General features: G+C 45.5%; 1 protein-coding gene across 2 annotated transcripts in view; it reads left to right on the top strand.

Moving 5' to 3' along the window:
• Nucleotides 1–282: 282 nt before the first annotated feature.
• MACC1 (MET transcriptional regulator MACC1) overlaps nt 283–26,026 on the top strand; it is a 279,368-nt gene continuing 253,624 nt past the window's right edge. For both annotated transcript variants that reach the window (XM_069648475.1, XM_069648476.1), the window contains exon 1: nt 283–433. The gene's annotated coding sequence lies outside the window, so the exon portion shown is untranslated. The remainder of the gene's footprint in view (nt 434–26,026) is intronic.

Below are 26,026 nucleotides of genomic sequence, written 5' to 3' on the forward strand. Positions count from 1 at the left end.
CAAGAGACTTATTCTGAAACTCGGAACTCGCGATAACAGTAAGGTCACAACAATGCGGGTGTTTTCATTCTTCACGAGGCTATACGCTCCTTTCACCGAAACTGCGATTCCCTCTTGGTTTCAAGCGTGCTCGTGAGCCATTGGCAATGTACCAGGGGAGGTGTAGTTCCCTCCCTGCTGTGCAAACGCCTTTCCGTGGCGCGCGGACTTGCATTCCCAGGTGGCACTGCAGAAAGGTGCGCTGTCGAGGCAGTCCGCGGCAGCAAGGTGTGTCTAAGATAAACTTGCCCAGCCTGAATGTGAAATCCACTTCCTTCTGTTCTGTAAATGCGGGGACACAGGCTATGTTTACAACCCGGATGAGAGCTACAGCAATGTCTTAGCAGTTTGTCTTACTTTGGAGGGGGACCTGTTGCTGTTTTCCGCCACAATTGTAAGTTACTTATAATTACATATAAAGCTGCACGATGGACTCAAATAAGAGACCCATGTTTTTAATCAGAAACAATTGAAATACAATGAAGAAAGCCGACGATCTGTGCAACAGTTGGAATTGCTCTTCTAGTGACAGAGGGACGCATGCGTTTGTGTGGCGTTAAAATGGTACACTCATTTCCACAGCCCTTTCCGTATTCTTAAATCATACTTCGGAAGGCTCGTAGTGTGCAATGCTTAGTTGTTACTTTAAGTAATGGCAGTGGTTGCTCTCCGCTGCACCCCATCAGACAGGACAGGTTGTCTTTGTATTTCTTGAGACTGGTTTTACAGGATGCTTGAAACATTGCTCTTTCTGAGCTATTATTCAAAACAGAGAAGCGCGGGTTCGACTCTGCTTCTGCTTTTTCGGAACTGCTTCAAGAGGGGAATAGCTGCCATGTCGCCCGTTGTCCCGTGTGATATTTCCGTCACGTTTCGCTTTCGTTAAAATATCGAAGAATTGCCCAGAGTGTCACACATGTCACGGGGTCACTCAGCAGCCAGCCCTGTGGGTGCCTGTGCTATTCTGTTAAGTGTCAGCAATTCAAACGCAGTTGTGTTATTGCTGGACGTACTGTGATAATTGCGATTGTGGAGATTAGAGAATGAAAAGCAGATGGCACCTGGAGTCCCTGGGAGAGTGAGAAGCATTCGTGTTGTGTGTGCATGCAATTGTTCGTTGATGTGGCCCACGCCGAATCAAAGTGCCTTCGCTTTCTAGCGATCGCCTTAAGTTGGTAGTTACTACTGATACCGGTTTTAAGACATATATTTTCAATTTGCATATCGATATTATCTACTACAGTTGTGAAATAACCGGTAACACTGCCTTAGGTACACTTTTCACCTTGTGTCTCTACAGTCACCGGGCTTTTTACCTTAACATACATTTCTTTAGATTTTCTTTAAAACCAATAACATGTAGGTTATTATTTACATTATTTCGACTTAATATACACGTTTAAACACGCTTTAATCACATTTATTGTTTTAAAAAAATCGGATTCCTTGGAGCCCTGTATAACAAGCCCATTGCTTCCTGTCTCGTGGTAACATTAGGGAGTACACATAAATGTTTCATAGCTTCCTTTCCTATAAAATAAATGTATACATGAATAACACATAGGGTCCTCTCAAACATAGCGGTATTACAGCAGAACCATGTTATACTTAAAATAGTATTCCTTTGCCGCCCCGTTCTCATCTCGCCCCACAGACCACGGTCTGGCAGCCAGCATGGGAAGAGTAACAATGCATCTCTACACACATGGCTCGGTGCGCGCCATTACAGTGGTGATGTGTGCATTTAAAATACAGGTAGAATTACTTATGCAATACTCCTTGTTCACTCTCAGGAAGGTCGCCCAACTTAAAGTGACGTGTGCCATGACCCCACACATCTCTTTACTATCTTTTTATTTCATGTGGACTTGCTATGGCTTTACAAAGCCTGCTTGCAACTATCACTGCTTAGCTCAACAAATGACTCGATCAATCTACTCTTTCTGATTTACCAAAGTACAACCCCTGGATGCAGCATTTACTGCTGCAACCAGTTTGGCTGTTGTGACCTGGGCCCTCATTCCGTGTTTGGAGGTAAGTACCGACCCTTACCGGCATGGGCAAACAGCGTGTCCGAGCTGGCAGTAGCCTGCTAAAAGTGCACTATTACTAGTTTGTGGGCACAAGCTTTGCGCCATGCCGGTAAGGGACCTAGCGCCATGCCGCGAAAGGGCCTGAAAACCCCCCTACCGGCATGAATCGCACCGTAGACAACACTACCGCCATAGACCAACGTGGCATTAGTGGTGACTGTAAATAGCGATCACCGCTATTTACAGTCACCGTTAAATTGCAGAACCGGAAATAGCGTCATTGCACAGGAACGGGAAGGAGCATGGCGGCCATTTTTAAGAACACAATCCATTGCCATTTTCAGCACAAAGGACCCCTGGCACACTGGTGAGTGACCCGAAAGTACCAACAACCACCCAGGAATGCCCAAAGCACCAAAGAAGGGAGCTGCCCCCCTCCGAAAGGACCGGTTCAGCCCAGATGAGCTGCAAATGCTTGTAGATACCCTACACGAGCATGCTCGGACTGTTTTTAGCAGCAACACGCGGAGGGAGGCGGTGCAGAAAAAAAAGAAACCTGGACACTAGTATACCAGAAGGTGAGCGCAGTGGGCATCACTCCCCGCACCGTAAAGGATTGCCGCAAAAGGTGGGATGACCTGCGGCTGAGGGTGCGGAGCATCCTTTCTGCAAACAGAAACCAGGCCTTGGAGACCGGAGGAGGCCCAAGTTCGCCAATAAAACTCATTCCGTGGGAGGAGACATGTGCGGCCATGATATGGGCCAAATCCATTGAAGGGGTCGGAGAAATGGAGTGTGGTGCGATGTCATCTGCTGATGGAGGTGAGTGTCCAAAGTAAATACTGCTAAGGCAAATGTTATGAAAGTCACTGCTAACGTCTGGCCAAAGAGTCACGGCATGGTCAGCCACACACAACCCCCTGTAAATCATGCTGAAGCAAGTGAGACCTAAGCCAGTGCCAGGTGCAAGGCCGTAACGTACATGACACATACCACACAAAGTTGCTCATTCCATGAGGCACACAGGGTAGTTGATGTAAACAGTGTGCATGTTAGACAGCACAGTACCTGGCCAACATGGGTGATACCAACATATGCATGCATTGACCACCCAAGTATGGAATGACGTGCCGTTCCCTACACAAATGCCGATTACCCACAAGTGTCTGAATGTGCTATCGTAGCCATGTATGAATGCTGGCTATCCAAACATCACTCATGCCGTCCCTCTCTTCCACCCCCACAGGCAGTGAGCATGACAGTGAGGAGCAGGAGAGAAACCATCCCAGCACATCCAGGGGCCAAGGCAGGGGCCGTCGTCTCCCAGCGACAAAGACAACACTGGGACTTACACCACCAGCACCAGCAAGGCCTGTGGAGGGTGCACCACCACCACCCCCATCACTCCCTACACTGCCTGCAGACACCTGCCCAATGCCACGGTCTGAGGAGTCCAGTGTGGCTGGGGAGGTGGCAGCCGCGGCCCCCCTAGAAAGTGGAGGACAAACCCAATGACATCTGAGGACGACACTGTGGTAGTCGTGCACACCCCTGAATACTTCTCAAACCCCCAGGTATCCTTCAGTGACTCTGGTGAGAACGACACACTGGAGCAGTCTGGCCAAGGACAGACACAGGGACATGGCAGTCCTGTGTACAGTCCTATTGAGGAAGCGCCGGCAGGACATGTCAGCCCGATCCCCAGCAGGGCCACTGCTTCATCCGGCGATGCACAGCGGGCTGACCAGCTCACTGTCTTGATAACAGAATTTGTGCAGGACAATCGCCAGGCCAGGGAGGACTGGCATGCTGATTTGAGGGCACTGGGCCAGTCCATAACGGAAAACACCAACCGCCTCTGCGAGGTGCTCGGCCACATAACTGATGCACTGGAGGCTGCTCATTCTGGCCAACAGCCTCATCGTGAGGACACACCTTCAACGAGCAACTCCACCCAGACCAGCCCGCTCCGTCGGTCGCTCCGTGCACAGCGCCGCCGGGACATGCCTCCCCCTGGCTCCGGGAGCAGAGAATGACTTTACTGCCAGCCACATGTGGGCTACGTGGACCCTATGGGACTAGTGTGGGGTTGTTGTGGGGGGAGGCGGAGGGGGTGAGGGTGTGTTGGGGAGTTGTGGAGGAGGGGGAAAGGGGTGAGGGTGTGTTGGGGAGTTGTGTGGGAGGTGGAGGGGGGTGAGGGTGTGTTGGGGAGTTATGGGGAAGGGGGTGGGGGGTGAGGGTGTGGTGGGGAGTTGTGTGGGAGGGGATGGGGTGAGGGTGGTGGAGGGTTTGTTTTTCACATTGATAATTTCACTTTTAATACACTGATTGTTTAACAAAAAAATAACCAGAGTGGACATTCATCACTGCGCATTTGTCATTTATTCTTGCACAGTGCATGGTGTACATGTATCCCCACACCCAGTGCCCTATGTCCTAACATTATATCACCCTCTGCTGACTTGTGTCTCAGAAATATTGTGCAATCAATGACTGCCGCACGGCACGTCCCTCCTATGCATCAGCACCGTGATGATGTCCTGCCACATCTTCCTCCTCCTCTTCATCATCATCAGGTGGTATCAGTTCCATGTCAGGGGGCAGGGGCACGTTCCGACGGATGTACATATTGTGCAGTATTACACATGCCATGATGATCTTGGCCACCTTCTCATGGCTGTAGAGGAGAGCCCCACACAACCGGCTGAGGCAGCGAAATCATGCCTTCAACAGGCCAAAGGTCTGCTCTATCACCACACGTGTACGGGTATGGGAACATTTGTACTCCTCCTCGTGCCTGTTCTGTGGGTTTTGGACAGGGGTGATGAACCACGGCTTCAAGGGATAGCCACCATCACCTGCATGAGAGTGGAATGAAGGTAAGTGTTCGCGCATTCATGTAGGACAACTATACTAGTCTCGCATGCAAGCAGTTAATTTGTGCCCACATGCACATGTCCCTGGATGCATTGACCCCATTTCTGGCCCCGCTATGTGCCCTGTGCAAGGGACTAATGGTGTGGGTTGCATCTTCAAGATGGGTCACGGTGTGCACGTGCATCGTATATGCATACAGCAGTGTTGGTGTAAAATATTTGATGAGTAGTGTTCTGTGGAATTTGGTAGTAGGGAGCTTTGGCTGTAGTCAGTTCTATATTGGGCATTCTGCACTGATCAGTTCCATGGTGACATGCAGCACTCCTATGGGTGTGCCGAACCAGTGACACACTGTGGTATCCCAGGTCGACTCAGTTCAATGCACTGCCAGGGATAACTGTCCTGTGTGGTGAAATGGATAGTAAGCAACATAGCGCATATGCAGTGCATAGTGCAGGATGACCTTACGGTGTGTGAGGGCCGCTGATGAGTTGTGCATGTGTTGTGGGATGTGGTCTGGTTACCTGTTAGTCATGTAGTGATAGGTGTCGGCCTTCATCACTATGGGATTTGGTTGTCATGTACCATTTCAGTTGCTTTGGGGCACAGTGTTTGGTGATGTGCACATCGTGCACTGACATAAAAATTCCCACCCAGGTGGAGTATGCATCCCCCCCATTCCCACCCAGGTGGATTATGCACCCCCCCATTCCCACCCAGGTGGAGTATGCATCCCCCCTTCCCACCAAGTGGAGTATGCATCGCCCCCATTCCCACCCAGGTGGAGTATGGAGTCACTCCATATAGCGTGGTAGCGTGGAGTTCCGCACTACCAAAGAGTCATGAGTTGATCCTGGATATCGGGCACAGCAATGTGTGATGATCTTGCAGGCGTGGCATACCATCTGCAAATTGATGGAGTGGTATTGCTTGCGGTTGCGATACACCACCTCCATGGCATGCAAGACCACCACCTCCACGTGGGTGTCGTCGAGGGCACCTACACAATTTGGCAAGCCTGCCAGTGCATGGAAGGCAACTTTTGTATTGAATATCTCCTGGGGAGTCTGTGGTAGGGATATGTAGTCCCTTGTGTGCTTGAGGAGGGCATCCAACACTTGGTTCAGTATCCGGGAAAATAAGGGTTGTGATATGCCATGCATGTGCCCCACTGTGTGCTGGTAGGTGCCTGTGGCATGGAAGTGGAGCACAGCAGACACTACCTAGATCCCTACTCGCCAGCCGGAAGGCCCCCTCGCCAGGTGAGCTGCAGGAGCAGCCCCCCGTGATGACTCGCACCGCCGACACCAGGGAAGCCCATCCGGAGCCTGAAAAGCACGTGTAGTGCTATCTATTCTCATCGGAGACCAACGGCTCCCCCAGCCCCTTATAAAATTGCAATCGCTGCAATTTGATTTCTCTCTGCATGCACACAAAAGTGCACCTTCAAATCTCCATTTGCTCCGGCCCACGAAGGAAAAAAACCATTGCAAAGATGGCTGCGGCCATTTTCTGAACGAGGCTCTGCCTCCCCACTGCGACGCTGTACCAATCAGCGGCAGCAGTTACTTGAGCCAATAGGGTGGACCGGCAGGCGGAAGCCGGCACCCACATCGAAGGCACCACATACAAGGCGCCTGTCCTGGGCCTGTCCAGGGACGGCTTGACGGCGTCGGCAAACCACTATGCCCAATTTCTCGTCCAAAGACCTGCCCTAACAAACACACTGCATTGGACAACAACGTATACAGATTGTTCCATACGCGACAGGGACCCAATGTCAACGGAGCTATGCGGAAATACAGCCCTGACCAGCACTATCCGACTGCAACCATAAGTCTCCTCTGCCTGCCCTCCAAACTGACCACAGGACCCACTCACCACCGGCCCTATCGAAGGCTCCCTCTAAGGCTCCTGACCCGAGCCTGACCAGTGACTGCCAGAGCCTAGGCCCCAAAACTCTGCTTGAGCGCATCGTCACCCCAGACAACCGCTGCCTGCCATTTCGACCACCCTGATATCCCTGTGCCCACTCAACCGGCGCCTCTATGATCTGTGAGTACAATGTAATATATTGACGCTTGAAACACCTGTGTCACTACGCCTTGCTTACTTGATGGGTCAACTTGCAACCCTCTGCAGCCTCAATCCCTCGAGCGGGCAGGAGCCCTCCCGCTTCCATGCCTGTTATCTGCATTTGAATCGTGTTGTGCCTTAAGGTCGCTTTCAGACCACTTGATTCGTGTTGTGCCTTAAGGTCGCTTTCAGACCATTTAACTTGTGCTGTGCCTTAAGGTCGCTCTCAGACCACTTGATTCGTGCTGTGCCCTAAGGTCACTCTCAGACCACTTGATTCGTGCTGTGCCCTAAGGTCGCTCTCAGACCATTTAACTTGTACTGTGCCCTAAGGTCGCTCTCAGACCACTTGATTCGTGTTGTGCATTTAAGGTTGCCTCCAGACCAGTTGAATTGTGTCGTGCCTAAGATCCCCTTCACGTACTCCTGCCACCAACCAGCATGCCCCCCCTGCCTAGCAACTACCTTGCCAGCCCCATATTCCTCTTAATTACCTTTACTCTATCCAACATGCCACCCCAACCCCCTACCGCCATGTACACGACCTCAAGCAAGTTAATGCCCACAACATCTGAGACTCCTCTAGCATCTATGGTCAGTCTCCCATGCCCCACTGCAGTCAGGAACATAAAACTCAGAGCTAGACTATCCAAAATTCACGAGCCTCTTGCCCGCTCCATGCCTACCAATAAAAGATCTAAACCCACCCTCATTAGCTTTGACAACTACAGACCCAAAAGATCTCTGAGCTATCCCACCAAAGACCTTAACTCGCCCATCTTCCAGAAAAACACTAAACCCCCTCAGAAACTGTCGGCCCCTACTGCACCTATGGTAAACCCCCAAATCAAGGGAGCTCTAATTAACGCCAGATCATTAGTAGCCCACGCAACTGAAATCGCAGACCTACTGATCAATGAGGATCTGGATCTCCTCGCCATCACAGAGACCTGGCTCCACCCGGCAGCAGGACCTATGTTGATGCTAGCTATCCCAGAGAACTACACCATCTTGAGACAAGACCGACCCAATTCCAGAGGAGGCGGTGTTGCCATCATTCACAAATGCAGCCTTCCAATAAGATTAGCTACCCCCACTAATGCCCCATCTTGCGAACTACTCTCAGCTAAAATCCCCATCACAAATACTCAAACCCTCAATGTCCATCTGATCTATCGCCCCCCAGGTCCTCTAGGCACCTTCGATGAGGATATTAACACCATCCTATCCACCAACTTAAAAAATGCCACTCAAATGCTCATCCTCGGCGACTTCAACATGGGCTTTAAGGACCCCGAAGACAAAGCCGCCATCACCACTTTGAACACCCTCACCGAACTAGGATTCACTCAAAGAAGCCTAAAACCAACCCATGACAAAGGCAGAATACTAGACTGGATAGCTGACTATAACTGCCTAGCCAGCGTTACGGACATCTCACCCTTAGCCTGGACTGATCACCACCTGGTATCATTTGTACTGTCCACTACTAGACCACCACCCTTACTACCGTGTAGGGCACCCCCCACTCTTACTAGAAACAAAAAGAGTATCACAGTGGAGAGACTTATCCCCAACCTACTTCCCACACTGAACTCACTGCATGACAACCTGGATCCTGAAACCTTGGTTGAGGAATATAACAAAATCATGTCTTCCTCCCTGGACTTAATTGCCCCTCTCAAACTCAGGCCAAGTAAGTCCAAAACTCACCTTAACAACTGGTACACACCTCTCCTCAAAAACCTAAGACAACAAAAAAGACACTGCGAATCTACCTGGAAAAAAGACCCATCAGCAGACAACAAACTTAAATTTACCAAATTAGCAGCCCTGTACAAAAAAGAAATCCTCCTTGCCAAACGTACCTCCTTTGACTCTCGCATCTCACAAGCCAGATCAAATACAAAGGAATTATTCTCAATTCTAAAAGAAGTAGAAACCCCCATAGCACCCATAGACACTTGTATAAAAGACAAGAACTGGTGTACCGACATCCAATCTGCCCTAGCTAATAAAATCGCTACGCTACAAAAGAAAATATCTTGTAAAAAAGCCTCCTTGAACAATCCTGCCCTGCCTAAACCTGAGAAACGGTCCACAACTGAACAATCACGATTTAACTTCACCAAAGTGACCACACTTGAAGTGGAAAAAATCATCATGTCATTAAAGCCATCTAACTGCCAAGGAGACTTATGCCCAGCACAGCTCATAAAAGACGCTGCCCGTGACCTCTCCCCCTTTATCACTAAATTAATCAATGCTTCCTTCTCCACCGGCTCCATCCCAACTAACCTAAAACAATCCTGGGTACTACCCCTACTAAAAAAAAACACCCTCGACCCAACTATACCAACTAACTACAGGCCTATAACAACAGTACCATTCCTTCTGAAAATTCTGGACAAGGTCGCCTATGTACAAATACAGAAGCACCTGGAGGATCACCACCTGCTAGGATCCAGACAATCAGGCTTCCGACCCCAACATGGGACTGAAACAGCTCTCATCGACCTTAAAACACAGATTGATCTGCTCAAAGACAATGGTCAAGCAGCCTTACTCCTCCTCCTTGACCTTTCCGCAGCATTCGACCTGGTCGACCACGCTGTCCTCTGTACCCATCTCCACACGGCTGCCCACTTCTCCCCCGAGGCTATTACCTGGATCAGATCCTTCCTTGATGGCAGAACTATGAGGGTCTTCTCGCCTACAGACGCGGCAGACCCTATACCCATCACCTGCGGTGTGCCTCAGGGTTCCTGTGTCTCCCCGACACTGTACAACATATTTACCAAGCCCCTTTTCGATGATCTGGACCATCTCGGTATCACCTACACTAACTATGCAGATGATAGCCAGATCCTCCTTCCGCTTTCTGGAGATTATGCAAAGGATTTGGCCTTGGTGAATAGGGTCTACATCATCATCCAGGCATGGATGGCCACTCACGGTCTATGCCTGAATGATGATAAAACGGAACTCATCACACTGGGCACTAAAGCTAGCCTAAAGAACTTGAGCCCTGCATACTCATCATTCATAATTGATGGCAATACTATCAGGGTTGGACATGAAGTCAAAACATTGGGTTTTTACTTGGACTCTAACTTCAACTTTAGCAGACAAGTGAACTCACTAGCCTCCTCCACGTCCTACACTTGTAAATTGATCCGGACAGCTAAACCTTTTCTATCCGAGGCCAGTTGCCTAACCCTGGCCAGAGCCCTTATACTCTCCCGCCTGGACTATTGCAACGCCCTCTATCTTGGGTCATCCAAAGCCGTCACTGGCAAACTACAAACTCTCCAGAATAACGCACTTAGAGCGGCCCTGGGCATCTCAAGAAGAGACCACATCACAACATACAGCAAACAACACAACTGGACCCCCATTATAGATAAAATCTCCTTAAAAACTGCCTCACTCACCCATAAATCCATTAACAATGCAGCCCCTACCTATCTGACTAACAGATTTCACAGACTAACATCCACAAGACCAACGAGGCTAGCTTACAAAGACTCCCTATCCGTCCACTCTTACAAACATGCAACTATAGGCGGGAATAGCTTCCCAGTGAAAGCAGCCAAGCTTTGGAATTCCCTACCACCCACTCTTAGAATGGACCTTCCTTACCAAATCTTTCGCTCAAAGATCAAATCCTGGCTGAAGACAACCATCATCTAGGACCTCCTGGCCTACATCTTGGATACATAACTGCTAACTGTATACATTTTATATCTACTGCCGATTGATATTATTACTGTACTCATCCCTGTACATATATTACTGTCTGTAACCAAGTCTTGCAATTTCTTGTATCTGCTGCGCCATGTTACCCTTGGGCTTTTCGGCGCATTATAAATAATAAACAAACAAACAAACAAACCTTCAGTAGAGGGCGATGGCAGTGTGTATTTCTATGAGGCTCACTATGTCGTTGTGTATCAGGTCCACTATGCTGGTGATGGTGTCACGGTCAAGCCGGTACAGGGTGTGGATCTGCTCAGGTTGAAGGGGGTGGCTCTGATGCGAGGGATTGGGGGCTGCCAGCGTGGTAATGGTGGCTGCACTGGTGGGGCAAGCTGGGCCTGTCTCACCCTCCTTCTCCTCCTGCGTCTCTTCTGTGGTGGCGGCTGTTGTTGTTGTTGATGAGGCATTGCAAGTAGGGCCTCCAGCTCCAGTAATGCTACTACTATTAGTATCATCTTGGTGTGGGAGGGGGTGTGGTGTGTGGGTGTGCTCCTTTTGTACTGGCCCTGACTCCATTGCCTCCACCTGTGCTGATTGTGTGCACCTGTGGCTCTTGGAAACACTGCTCAGGGTCCTTAACGCCTGGTCGGCGATGCTGATATTGACTCCATGCTGGTAAGCACTTTTTTGGCCTTCAGGTGGCTGTTATTTGCATGTCCGCGACACTTGTGATCTTATCCTGTTTACAGCATGCTGCTAATGCCAGCATGGTGTGTTGGGTGCACGCGCCCTGACCGCTATTTACGGCATCGTACTTTACGGTGCCGTAAATAGAGGTCTGGTTGGTCAGAATTGCCCGTAGGGGTAAGTGATGCGGTAATACTTTACCGGCATCGTTTTTCCCTTACCTCCAACCTCGGAATGACCCCCCCTGGACTTTGAAGTGCAACACCGCGGAGGCAGCTGCAATGTTATGAAAATAGTCCTGTCCTGACTACAGTCCACAGATCTTAACCAACGAAATGGCTTAACAAACGGCAGCACTTTTTTCTTTGGGCAAAGGAGTCACTGCTAATTCCATGGGGAGAACTGCTAATTTGACATTTCCTGCATATTAAAGTGTGCCATCTCTGACTGAGCTGTCCTGCATGGGAAGTTCACCAAAGAAAGACTTCTGAGAGGGTATTTTTTTTATTTATTTTTTTACAAAAGTGAATACAGCATATTCCGTCGAGGCAAACGTAATAGGTTGTTTGTGCTGTGTCTCAGCATCCCCGTGACTGTAGTATGCACACCACGCAGGGATGTTTTTAAAGATCGCTGAAGTTCACGAAGACATTCATGGAAATTAAATCCAGAAAACTTTGACCCAATAATTCAGTGTGACTTCATATTTCGATTGCAGTTTAAAAAAGAACAAAATCACAGTTCCGCACGTAGCGATATCGTTTCCTAGGCTATCACAAAATTCGTTTTGCAAGGTCAAAATATTTGCCTACTTGAAATTCGCAGGCAACTGAGGCAGCATGGTCTCGTTTTAAAGAGGAGGAGCCTGAAGTGTACACAGAGTGAATCATTGCATGTTACAATTTGTGGAGCGAAAGTACTTCAGTAAAATTGCAACTTTTGACAGCGTGCAGGAAAGAATGAAAGATGAACATTGCTAAGAGCATTTTTTGACCAGGAATTGGGAACCGATGTATCTCAGAGAAAGTGAGAGGAACACAAATTGTCCTATTTTGGCATGCTGCTACTTCACATCTTAAGCATAGTCTACAATGGCATCGGTGTAGTTTTTGTAAACAGGTTATACGTTGCACTGCATTAAAAACAGTTCAAGGGTGGGTGGGCCAAATTAAATGGACTAACTGATGGACTGGTAGATGTGTAGGAATGATTGTCAACTTGGGGAGTGAGACATAGTACACCCTCTTTAGCTCTATCCTCTGTGAAACTTCTGCTTGAGCAGCCCCCCTAATCTCTGTTCCCAGCATGTCCACATTTACTTGCTTTTCACCGTCCTTGCTCCTAATCAGTAGAACACACTACAGCTCCGTGTCACAAACACCACTAGCATGCACACCTTCGAATCTGCATGCAAGCACCATCTCCTAAGCCAAGGCAGAGCACTCTTAATTCCCTGTCCCAACACGCCTCCTCCATTACAATCATATCCCTTTCCTCCATTGCATCTAATTTCATGCACATGTCCAGTCGCGTTAAACTCCACCTGTCACATATCTTGTCCTGTCCATGCCCTCTATTCTGAATTCCCCATATCTCCAGTTCTATCACTCGGTATCATTTCCTCTTATGGATGGTAGCTGTTACAGGACTGGATCATAAGCTTTTGATTCTGATGTAATGTTTCCTGTCAAAGCACATTGATCCCTCAATACATCAATACCCAGACCAGCTTACATTGTGTTCTTATTTTAGATGATCACATATCTATATTATTTAAAAATCACGAGTGATTATGTCTCAGCATTCTCAAAATCATATGCAGTGTTAAGATTGTTAATATAAATTTAACACACGTTTACTAAATAAAGTTCATTATGAACAGCTTGTTATCCATAGAATGTTAATTTTACAAAAAAACAATTTGTCCAAGCAAAAGTTAAACACAAACACTGTTCTGTTGTTCAACCATGTTACATACATTACTCATAAAGTGTATTCTGATATTCTGCAAGAAAATGACATGTTTTTGCAATATATATTGTCATTATTTAATTAAATTATTGATCAGACATGCATGATTCATATTCTGTAAGTGTACAGTACAGTAGAATAGCTTTTTGCTTATATGTCACTGTAAATGCTGCTGGAATCTTGGAAGCATGACTGAAGTTTATCCAACCTCCGTTCTTATGACAGGCAGTTCAGAGGTCAGCTTTCTGGTAGAAAAGACATAGGGCCTCATTACACGGTAGGCGGTGAGTAAAATACCGGCACCGCCTTGGCGGAAAGGGGATTTACCACCCCATTCCAAGGTTGGAGGGGCGGTAAATCCCCCTTCCACCATTGCCCTTCCCCATTCCCATTTCTGCTCCATAGGGCTCTATGGGAATGGGGAAGGCGCTAATTACGGCACCGCAATTTTGCGGTGCCGTAATTAGCTTCGAGGTCCCTTAGTGGGTTGGATTTTAACGCCTGAAAAAAGCAGGCGTTAAATCCCCCAACCCGCAAAGGGACCCCGTAGTAAGGCGTTAAGGATTTACCGGTACCGGTATTTTACCGGTACCGGTAAATCCCTACCGCCATCCGTGTAATGAGGCCAATAGAAATAATCAGTAACTAATCCATTAGCTGAGCTCAACAGACACAGCTGTAGGTATTGTAGATGATAGGTTCCACTTTAAAAGTACAAGAAAAGGTAGCCCATTTATTCCAAAATTTCTATTTTCAACGGCTGCACTGTTTATGAGGAATACAATATCAATAGGTAATGGCATTGCTCTTTTATCAAAAAAATATTTACAAAGACCAGATCATATACATCACAGCCATTTCGACCACTGCAGAGCAATACACCATTATCTGTTATAAATCCGCTTTAAGGCCTGGCATATTCTCAGATTAGTATATTTACTGTTAAAGATAAACTCACATAAACATGCAATTTACAGCTCTGGAAAAACAAAGCAAAATGTATTAATGTGGAAAGCACCACAACAAAATAACATTATCGACTGTAACGTTTGAATCCATTAATTGATTTAAAAAAGTAAAACTGATTTAAATTCAGAAAAGAGCTCTGCATCACCCAACTATAAAAACAATTTATAAATATGTTTGAATTATTACTACGTGTTTATATTTAAATCATTTTCTCATATTACCAGTTATTGGAACATGCATGATGTTTACAAATTTAGTATTCTTGTGATTTAGAATTATAGGAATTAGTAATGGTACAGGTCCATAGCAAGAATGATGAGAGGCACATATTTTTGTCCAATTCCATCTTATCTCTGGATGGGAGAGGAGCGAAACATCTCTCAATAGTAAAATACATTGGACCAATAAAGGTGAGGATAATTGGGAGTGTCAATATCTGAGGGTAAAGTATCATAGGCCCCATCAATTAGATCACTTAGGAAATGCTGCAGCTGACAGATGCAGCACTAGTGAAGTTTATCAAGTATTTACTGGAAAACACACAGAAAATCAGGAGAGCTCTACAGACACATGCAGGCAGATGGAGCTTGTGTGACAGGAGAAGTGCTGGGAGGGTAAAATCTGTATTTAGCTGATGGAAATCCTCTTTAAGAAGGCCTTTCCCAGAGGGAGCTCCATGCAGAAATATTGTCCAAGACAGAATCTTATTGGCTGCAAGGGATTTTGAGAGCAAGGGGCAGGCTGGGTTCAAAGCGTATGTGGCGTACCTGTTCCTAGCTGTCCTGTGCCTTTTAAAGACATACCAAAAAGTGAGTAACAAACCCCTGTGCATTCAGATATATGTCCAAAGAACAAGAGAAACCACAGACAGAAACTGGATGAGCTGTAAGGGAAGCATTGTGGAGGTAGTTTAAAATTGTATGTCCCAGAATTTATAATTGCACAGGACAAATATTAATCTCTGACAGTGTTCAAATAAAACAATTCCCATGTTTTGACAGCAGCAATGTATGCCTGGATGGTGCATATCATGTTTCACAGATTTGGAGTGATTCATAGAATTCTTTGCAATCTCAAATGTATACTATGATGCTTGTGTGATCGTTTAGATTAATCAAGATGTTGTGCTCTCCAAAATAAAAGTTAACATTCAAACCCAACACTGTAGACAAAGCAGTCGTACCCTGAGTACCGCTATCTATGTACAATCTAGACTAAAATTAGCCCTATCATGTGAATCTCTTGTTTATCTCTGATACCATCAATTGTTGATGATGCTGGAGGAAAATAAGTTAAATATATGCTGTATGTTCCTGATAAGAATATGTTGTGATTTCTTTGATATGTGACGCCTGCAAGCAGTGATAATTTGAATGCTCTTATTGGAGTAGATATAACATGTTATCTAGAATAGTTATTCAGACTTCTTTCATACAAACGGATATATGCATTATTGCATATTGTGTGTGCATTATTCATATAAAATATTAACAAGATAATAGCAGGCAGGTTGTGTTTCTTTTCTGTAAACAAGCTGCCCATATTTGTATGGAATATGATAGATGCCTTCCCGAGATTTAAAGTCAGGGGAACATCTTTCATTATTTTGATTTATTATTTTAAATGTAACAGAAATTAAATACATCCTGTTTCTTGTACCAGAATTTTGGGGTGTGCAAAGTTTCTCATGCCGCTGCACTAAACTACCACAGATCGAAAAAGACCCACATGAAGTGTCTCATATTGCGAAACTAGCACTGATTTAAAAAAAAAAAAAAACATGCAAAGTTTCTTGTTGCACTGTGCAAAGTTGCCATGAGTCAGAAAAACGTGCACACAGTTTTTCATGGTGCTGCACGAAACTAGCACAGACCAAGAAAAAAAAAGGCCCATGTGAACTTTCTCGTTGCGCTACAAGAAACTAACATGGTAACGAAAGCAACACACACCGCAGCAAATCAGTCAAAATTTCAGCGGCAGCAGAACCGTAATGCTGCAAGGAATGGCTGGAAGGGGATTCCAGTGCGGATTCTTCACTTTTCGCTTTGTGGGCAAACATTAAACTCGCTCCAAGTTCTGACTTGTTTTGGCTAATGTTAGTGTGGTGGAAAATAAAGAACTGAAGAGTATCACTTTGGTTATATTTGAAGTAATCCTTTAGTAGTTGAACCATAGCACTAGGTCTCCTCTACTTTCTGTGATCAGTGTTGTGGTGTAGGGGTCATCCATGTTTAACATGTTGTCTGCATTAAGTCTGATGACAAACAGGCAACTTTATTCACTGGATGAATGAAGAAGTCAGTTTTATTTTGAACTGTTGTCATTTAAAGGATTTGCAAACTTAGTGGGTTTTCCCAGGTGCACACCAGAATGGAAAGTCACTGCCTATTTAAAACCCATCCAATGTCTTACATTTTTTCATTATGGCTCCCAGATCTGCTTACAGAAGGAATTTTATCCACCCTATTTCGGTCAATTATTGTAGGGGTTTGCAACCTATGGATATCCATATGGTTTGTAATCCCGCATCATTGACTGCTGGATAGAGCTGATGGGAGTTGTAGCCCATACCACCTCTAAAACCAAAATCTACAGAAGCCTGCACATGGGAAATCCAACATTTTAGATGTTTCAACGGACTCCATATCGCACAACATTACCATACCACATGACCAACGCTTGGATTCTTAATGAAACATACGTTTTAGCTTACATTTTATTGAATTATGCAAGTAGAAAAATCTCTGAACTCAATGCCCTTAAACTTAAATAACACCTGCTCTCCCTATCTGTATTCTCTAGCTAGTTTTAAAGACACTCTATTGATGTGGCTTTTCTACCTAAATGAAAATTCACTTAAAGTGCACCCCAAAAGGGTCAAGCATAATCCTCCATCAACCCTGTCAAACATGTGTACATATTCTGATCTCCTGTACTAGCCCTATTGACGGCCCAACATCCCTACGTCTGCCACCCATTTCCAAACTTTTACTGACCTTTTCCCTTCTAGAACTCTTCTTTTGATCTCACATTTGCTTTTATTGCATGCAATGCGATGTGATGTGGCCTTTCATAGAACAACATCTGCCATTTTCATTGACTCTTGTAGCTAAGGACTATGGCCCACATAAATATACTAAAGAAAAATGACAGCGGAGGATGGCAGCTGTAGGCTGTGTCCTCCCAGAGTACATATGCGTTTTGTGCAGTGAGCAGGGAAAATGTGTGCAGAATGGCCTTACACATTTCCGGAGGTTGATATCCCATCATTCATTTTAATTTTCAAAAAATCAAAAAAGCCCAGACGTGTGTACACTCCCCGTGCAGATGGCCGAATTCCTCAAAGGCACTATCAATCAAGCTTTTGTTTTATTTGCCATCTTGGACAAATATGCAATGCTAAGGAAAGAACCCCTATATCTGTATTTTAGATTTTAATAAACTCTGGGAAATTATTAGTAATCTTAAGAAATGTTGGCACCCATACAGACTATACAGTAATAATAGGATCACGTTCATGTATGGCCAAGGAGGGGAAAAACAAATAGGATTGAAGATAATCTTGGAGTACTTTTTTTTTGTTTTTTGGAAGAGTGGAGCTTGTTGCGGGACTCCCTCTCTCCTGTGCACCCTTTATTCGGTTGTTATTTGAATTAGACCTGCAGCCAGAGTCATAGTTTGTCAAGGAACCAACTCCGAGGTTCCTACTGTCTAGAAGAATTGTCGGGAGTGACAAACTTTTGGACTCGAAAGGCGCTGGTTGGATTTGATAGTCCAGTATTTATTCGTAGGCAGTTTGCACAAAAATAAATAAATGGTCCAGGTTGTTGGTGTATAGCCGATCCACGACTCCACACACCAGCATTGCCGAACCCGGCCAAGTACGGCTAATCAGCCCTCTGGCACCCACACTTGGGAGGACCAGTCCATTCCATCTGGAAACCCAACCATCAAACCCAATTGGCCTTGAAAAAGACTTAGGTTGAAACGCGCGTCGGCTGTGTAACATATCATCATGCTATGAATATTACATTTACATCCAATGATGTCTTTCATTGGTGCTGATTACAACAAGGAATAAACCTAAAAATCTCGTGTTTGACACACCGACAACCTGGACCATTTATTTATTTTTGTGCAAACTGCCTACGAACAAATACTGGACTATCAAATCCAACCAGCGCCTTTCGAGTCCAAAAGTTTGTCACTCCCCACAATTAATCTTGGAGTACAGCAAGGGTGTATCCTATCCCCCCTGCTATTTTTAGTTTTGGATGGCGCTGAAAGTGCTACCTATAAAGCCAAAACTATTGTCATTAGAATAAGAGCTTTAACATGGGAGCTTGAAATAGGGGCTTTGGATGCAGGTTTATAATGCTTTTCAATGCAGTTTGACATATGAGGATGGATATTATGTAGTTTGGCCGTGTGTCCCACCCATGTAACACCCGTTGCCAAGTGAAATCTATAGGGGTTTCCTCCCATTCCCAGCCATCTCGTTCCACAACATACCTCTTTTTGCACTCTTTGGCTGATTTTCTAATGTGTGGTGAATTTGTCAGCCATTTTTACTACCAGGATGGTGGCCGCCATCTGTTAATGTTATAAAAAAGTAATTTGACTTGATTGATGCTTTAAAAAATATTTACAACATCTTTTAAGTTATGTTCCATTTTTGTTAAAGATACGTGTTTTGTGAAATGGCTTTCAAATTCTCCATATACTCATTTGTGGCTGGTGTTTTAGTGTCTCCTGATGTAAACTTGACCTGATTGGCTGTGAAGATAATGTGTTCAGGAGGATGCCATTGGTTCTTCAGTCTGTGTTTCTGTACGGAGCGCAGCCATTTTATTTCAGTATTCGATCACTCTTGCCATGCTGTGATCACGGATGGAATTCTGAAGAAATGATCTTTCTTCCCTGTGTCTACCCCTCACCATCTCCTTCTCTCTCTGCCCTGATTCCCTCCCTCCCTTGATGTTACACCGGGCACGAGAGGACAACAAGTCCCATAATGTACTGAAGGAAGCCAGGACCAACACACTGATCGTACCAATATGGTCATACAAGATCACTTCTTCTAGTTGAATAAGCACTCCTTTCCTGCAGTCGCCTCTCACTATATACAGCCAACACCTGTTCTCGTAGTGTCTGGTTCACTCTGATGGAGGAGAATGAGCTCTGCTTTCACCTCCACGTTGGGAGACTCCAATGCATAGCATGACTCAGGCACACCAACCCATCCTTGCCATACAGTGTCAGGTTGCATACATACGTATCCCCTCTAAAGGCTAATCATATGTGGTCCGACTCCAAAGTCGTGCTCGATACTTCATGCCACTCCGTCTGACCATAGCAGCTCAACATCTCAGGGCACCGCTCAAGGGTCCAGTCACCCACCCTGCCTGTGCACTTCAGTCTGCCAAATGGCCTACTACCGCTGCTCACTATACTTCAGCACAGTCTCCTTGCTGCGCTCTGTGCAGCTGACCCTCAATTGATTTGCCCACTGGCATCAGAAACCAATGCGCTCGAGAGCAACACATCAGGCTGAAGTTTGGTGCCCCACAGCGTAGTTGTGGTCGCCTTCATAGCAAATGCCATACACAATATATCACACGAGGAAAGCACACCAATCCGCTCTGTCTGCTTTTACCTGGTTTATGAGCAATAGACATACCGTGCTGGGCTACTGTGAAATGCTAATGAGAGGCTACAATGGTGGAATTGACTTTTTAATGGATCAAATGTCTTCTTACCTAGACTGCTGTACTGAATAATGTCTTATGTGTCTAAAGTGAAGGCACATTATGTTTGTATTGCTATTTTTGGCAGGGCATGGATCCTGCCGCCTGTGCGCCTTCTCCAATGCTTGGCAGAAATTTGGTTGATTCAGTGAGTCAGGATCAGGGCGATACCGATGACTACCCATAGAGAATGGGTTTTCAATTGTTTACTCCTGGTGTGTCTAGTTTTATATGGCAAAGCAAGGCACCCATTTGTCTGGCGCCAATGGATCCATGCGCACTGCTGCCAATGTCAAAGTTGCTGTGCTGAAACACGCCGTAAACGGCGTCACAGCATATTGTCTTGTTTTGTCAAGGGACACCTGGAGCTAGTACTTGGATAGCTCAACGGGTTGAGCACTCGTTGCAGTGATCCGTCTTTGAACTGCAGCTCACAGGTTCAAATTCTGCCATGGTCGACTCAGCCTTTCATCCTTCCGAGGTTGATAAAGTGAGTATCAATTTCGATTGGGTAATAATAATGTGGTCAATGTGAATATGTTCAATGTAAAGCACTTTGGATATAAATAACTAGTTATTACACCTCATGGTTGAAGTGTGTCACTGCCTGCCTCTTACACGGAAGTGTACAAAAGGCACAAAGGCACCAAGCTGCTCGAGTTGAACTCGCCTTCTCAGGGAAGTATCCAATATGACAGGAAGATGGGAGAGAAACAGAAAACTATGGGAAAAGTCCTAATTTTTTTTGAGGGGTCGGGATATGGCTCTCTGTATTTTTGGTCGCAAACGGAGGCAGCGAGGCCCAACCAGCTATTTGAACGTAAACATGTATATCTGCTTTGCCACTTTAAAAAATACTTTCATCCCAGTTGTTCCCAAAGAAGCTCACAAGGCCTCTCAATACATAGCAACTAAGTGCATCCCAAAACAGCACATTTAAAATGGTGTCATTCATAATGCCACAACACTACATGTTGTTGCCCCCGATTCATAAAATATAATATTAATGATGTAATGTTGTTTGCCCCACCGATTTTCTCACTTGCGTCAGTGATGTTTGGCACTTCTCCCTCTGGCATGTGAAGAATCCTCAAGAATGAGGCTCACAGGTGTGGGTCTGTCACTTTTAGTATGGTGCTGAGCTGTACACGCCTGGTCCTCCTGCTGCCTGCATGGGCACAGGGCACACAGACGATGATTGCATAGTGGGAAAGGGGGAATCCCAAGGGTCTTCCCCAACAAACAATGTTCTGTCTTGAGAAATAAGGAAAGGGGGTCCTCCGCGGTGGAAATAATCATTATTGTGAATTGTTAGCTGTTTTGGGGCATGCTATTTTAGTCTACTTTCAAGTTATCTCGTTGAGTTTAGCTTTTGGAACCCATACTCTACACATTATGCAAGTTCCGCCCCCACCTTTCCTGCTCATTGTACACAAAGCAGATCAGTAGGCTTGTCAACATTTGCCACCAGTGCTCCCATTTTATGCGACTCATGCCCAACGCAAATCATAAAATTGTCTCAACAATATATGCCAGCATTTTCCCTGTAAATCACATTTTCATGGTGCTTTTGATCAACAATATATGTCACTCTAAAGCACATGTTCATGCGTCTAGTGCCCAAAGAAACAAGCAATGGCAATGCCAACGGTTTGGCCTTTTGTGGAGGCATGGGAAAGGCACCTGCCAGGCCCTTCCATAGTGGTATTAACTGCCATTGATGGTGGCAAGTACAACATAATACGAGTACCTGGGCATCTAACAATGGTGTCTGGCAAATGTCTAATACTTACACATAAGCCAAAACTGTTGGCTTTGCCAATGCTTGTTAATATATATTTTTGACTTTGCAGTAATAATTCAGAGGACAGGTATAGAAGCCCCGCTCATTGCTAGGCAGAAAATAGTGGTATTGGTGTACAATGATGATGCAGTTTTTATCTCTACAACATGGATGGGTCTGAGTAAATAGCTGCTGATGACCCAAGATTTTTGCAAGGAGACAAAATTAACAATTCATTTTACGAAAATGAAGGTGATGGTTTGCCATGTCTCAAGTAACTTCAGGGCTAACATAGATTTGGGTGGGGTGTATCTGGAGGAGGTGAGTTCCTACGATTATTTGGTTGTCACATTTCTGAAAATCAAAGTTTTTCTGAAATTAAGCAAAAAATAGGCAACTCAAATTCACAAGTGCCCGTTGACTCTTAAAAGACAAGCTGAAGCTTTGTCCTCTCTGGGTGCCCAATGCTGGAACAGGTTACCTCTAATTACTCTATCTGTATACACATTGTCTCCATGGGCACAACGAGGATCAGATTCCAGAAAAGCATTCATTTATCTTGTGATCCATTTGCTTCTAATATTGTGGAAAGAAGCAAATACAACCTTTCAAACCTCATCACTCGGGTCTCCAAGAAAGGCACCCATTCCTGTTGATGTTCCTTGTGAGTGGCTATCAACTCCTATTATTGCCCAATAGCATTGGCCGGTAGGCAGAAGTCGGCCCAGAATTTGGAAGGCCCATTTTCAAGGACCCTGTCTGTGCCTGTACGTGACTGTAGGGACAGCCTACCTTCTTAACGCCTCGAGCTCCGACGCATGCAGTAAATTCCGCACATCCTTAACAGCTCATTGACTGTCCCATTTCGAAGAGACTTCTCTCCTAATTGTATTATCTTCCCAACTCACGGTCCACTTAACCCAAGCTCTCTGGGGTTGCAGACTCACAATTAACCAGCCAAACGATCTGGCCTTGGCGGCACCTGCGCCCCATACCATCTACCTAATTGCAACATCTCTGTACCTGTTTATCTCTTGCAGCAGTTTTTATACACCTACAGGACTTACATCCGCAAAATTTGACTGACGCGACCGATCTTAGCTTATGCCACTCTGCTATTAACACGTGCCAGAAGTGTTTGTACACTGCTAAATGTTCCCAGGCTTATCCACAGGCCCATTACCGTATGTTGTCTGCTATGGACCTACACTCCAGTAGGTTTGTATGATGCTTAATGTACTAAAGTCTATTTCTTCATGCTACCATGTCACCATATTGTATCTAGATTGCTAAGGATTTGTTTCCAGATTTACATGTATGATGCCTAACTTGCCAAAGATCAGAACGTCATGCTCCTGTGTTAGTAATCTGCACTTCGATGTGCCTATTTGTTGCTTACATGTTCAAAACTACAGCCTACTGCTGCATCCTCTCTGCGAGTGATTTGCATCCTCACAAACTTGTGTGCAGTTTACGTACCCAAGCTGACTATTCAATGTTGTCGTATGTATGATTGGCTTTGGAGGTGAGGCCCAATTGCCTTCATTTGCACACTAGGCCACTATACTAGACCACCCATAAAAAATTACCACACATATGTGCAATTTCAGATTTACTTGCAGAGCCTGCTAACTTCGTCTTTCACCTGTATCCTAGCATGCCACATAGACACCAGATAGTCGCCTTCAATAAGGCACCTCTTGCCTCTGCTTCTAAGCAGCATTGCATCACCAGACCTACACTCAACATGGGCAACCAGGGCTTCTGGAAACCTAATACTAGTTTAGTCACCCTGCACCAATATGACAATCCTAAGCTCAAAAATACTATTCCCCTTAGAATGGCCACCACCCTATCCTGACTCGTACACAATCCACCAGCCATACGCAACCTCAGGCTCTAGTCTCAAATATCTCTAGCCTCACCACCACTGCAAACAACTACCCCCTCTCTCACATGGAGAAAAGCACACCTCAATTTAAGAATCCTTCACTTCACCACCAGGAGATCTCACCACCCACCCTGCCTAACCACCTTGAAAGCCCCCTCTGTGTACTCAACCACCATCAAACTTTACTAGACAGATTCCACACTTAATTCCCTGAACAACAACAACACCTGCACACCCACCACGTCTAAGAGCACCCTACAATTACATGCATCGATGCCCATACTAAGCAATGAGTTTGACTCAAAGTCCCAAGACACATCCAACATTGACACCCTTACACTCAAAGGTGCACTCATCAATGCTAGGTCACTGTTAGCACATACTTTAAACATCGCTGACCTAATCACCTAGACTTCTTAGGCATTACCGAAACCTGGCTCCATGCAGCAGCTGGTCCATCCCTGGCAGTTATTCTATCTTCAGGACAGATAGACAGGGCACCAATGAGGAGGAGTAGCAATCATTGCCAAAAACCAACTCCAAATAAGGGAAGTCCCTAAGCAATCATTCTACTCAGGAGAATTACTCTCCATCAAATTGTCCTTTACCCACTCTAGCACCTTGACCCTCCACTTCATATACAGACCCCCTGGCGCAGTCCTCTCCTTCAGAAGAAGATGTGGCCCAACTTTTCTCAATGAACACTAAGCCATTATCTCAAATTATTCTGTTGGGTGACCTAAACGTGGGCCTCAATGATCAAAGGACGACAATGCTTCTACCCTGCTAACCCTATGGAAGTATTAGGCTCCACACACCAAATTACCAACCCCATTCATACCAAAGGCTGAATACTCGATTGGCTGGCAGACCATAACTGCAATATCAGGATCCTGTCCAACACACCTTGTCCTTGGTCTAGCTACCACCTTATATCATACACTATACCCAAAAACAAGACTACAGACACTCCACCCATCCAAGAACCAGCTGCCCTATCCAGAAACTCTCATAATATCACGCCAGAGAAACTACTACCACTGATGCTTCCTATCACAGAACAGCAAATTATACTGGCAACAGCCCATACACAATGGTGGAGCTCTACAACCAAACATGCCTAGCAGCCATTGACAAAGTAGCACCGCTAAGCCAGCGTAAAGCCAAACCATATGTGCACCTTAACTCATGGTACACCCCCAATCTTAAAACCCTATGCAGCACTAAGAAAACAGCTGAGACCAATTGGATAAAATCCCCTACTGATCCGAATAAAGATATCTTCACCACTGCCTCTAAAACTATAAAAATGCTATCCTATTAACCAAAAGCTCCACTTATAATGACAGAATCACCAAAGCCAACTCTGGCACCAAAGAACTATTCACTATCCTGTGTGAGCTTGAGTCAACAGTGCCTCCCCAAAAAGCATGCCGCAAAGACATTGCCTGGTGCACAGATATTCAAAAAGCTCTTCTAGACAAAATCGCCTTGTTGCAGTCAAAAATTGAAAAAGAAACGTTGATTCTCTCTCTAAATCAACCCTTGCAGATCCCTATATACTCAGCACAGAACCCTATCACCATTTTAACTTTGCCCCTGTCACAACAATCGAAGTGTGTAAAAACAGCTCAAGCCTCAAACCTTCCTGATGCCAAGGCGACATATGCCCAGCATTCCTCATTAAAGAATATGCATCCAAATTTACCCTTTTATCACAACATTAATCAACACCTCCTTTGAAGCTAACACCGTCCCCACCAATCTCAAAGATGCGTTGTTTCTCCCATTACTTAAGAAACCTACCTAAGACCCTAACATACCCATTAGCTACCGTCCTATAAAAACAGTTCCTTTCCTCCTCAAAATATTGGATTGAGCAGCCTTCCTGCAAATTCAAAATCAAATAGAAACTAACAACCTCCTAGGCCTCCGCCAATCAGTCTTCCGACCAGCACATGGCACAGAGACAGCCTTGTTGGAACTAAAAATACAAATTGATGAGATTAAAGACAATGGTAAACTAGCACTCCTCCGCCTGCGCAACTTATTGGCGGCCTTCGATTTAGTCAAACACAACATACTCTGTAATCACCAAGCCTCGGCAGCTCAATTCTCTATTAATACCATATATTGGATACATTCCTTCCTCATCAACAAAACTATGAGAGTCTTTTCACCAATTGCAGCAGCACTGCCAGCCCTTGTCACCTGTGGAGTACCGCACAGATCTTGTGTATCCCCTACAATATAC

Source organism: Ambystoma mexicanum, chromosome 2q (genome assembly GCF_040938575.1).
Source record: "Ambystoma mexicanum isolate Mex_15411 chromosome 2q, UKY_AmexF1_1, whole genome shotgun sequence".
Taxonomy (NCBI): Eukaryota; Metazoa; Chordata; class Amphibia; order Caudata; family Ambystomatidae; genus Ambystoma; species Ambystoma mexicanum.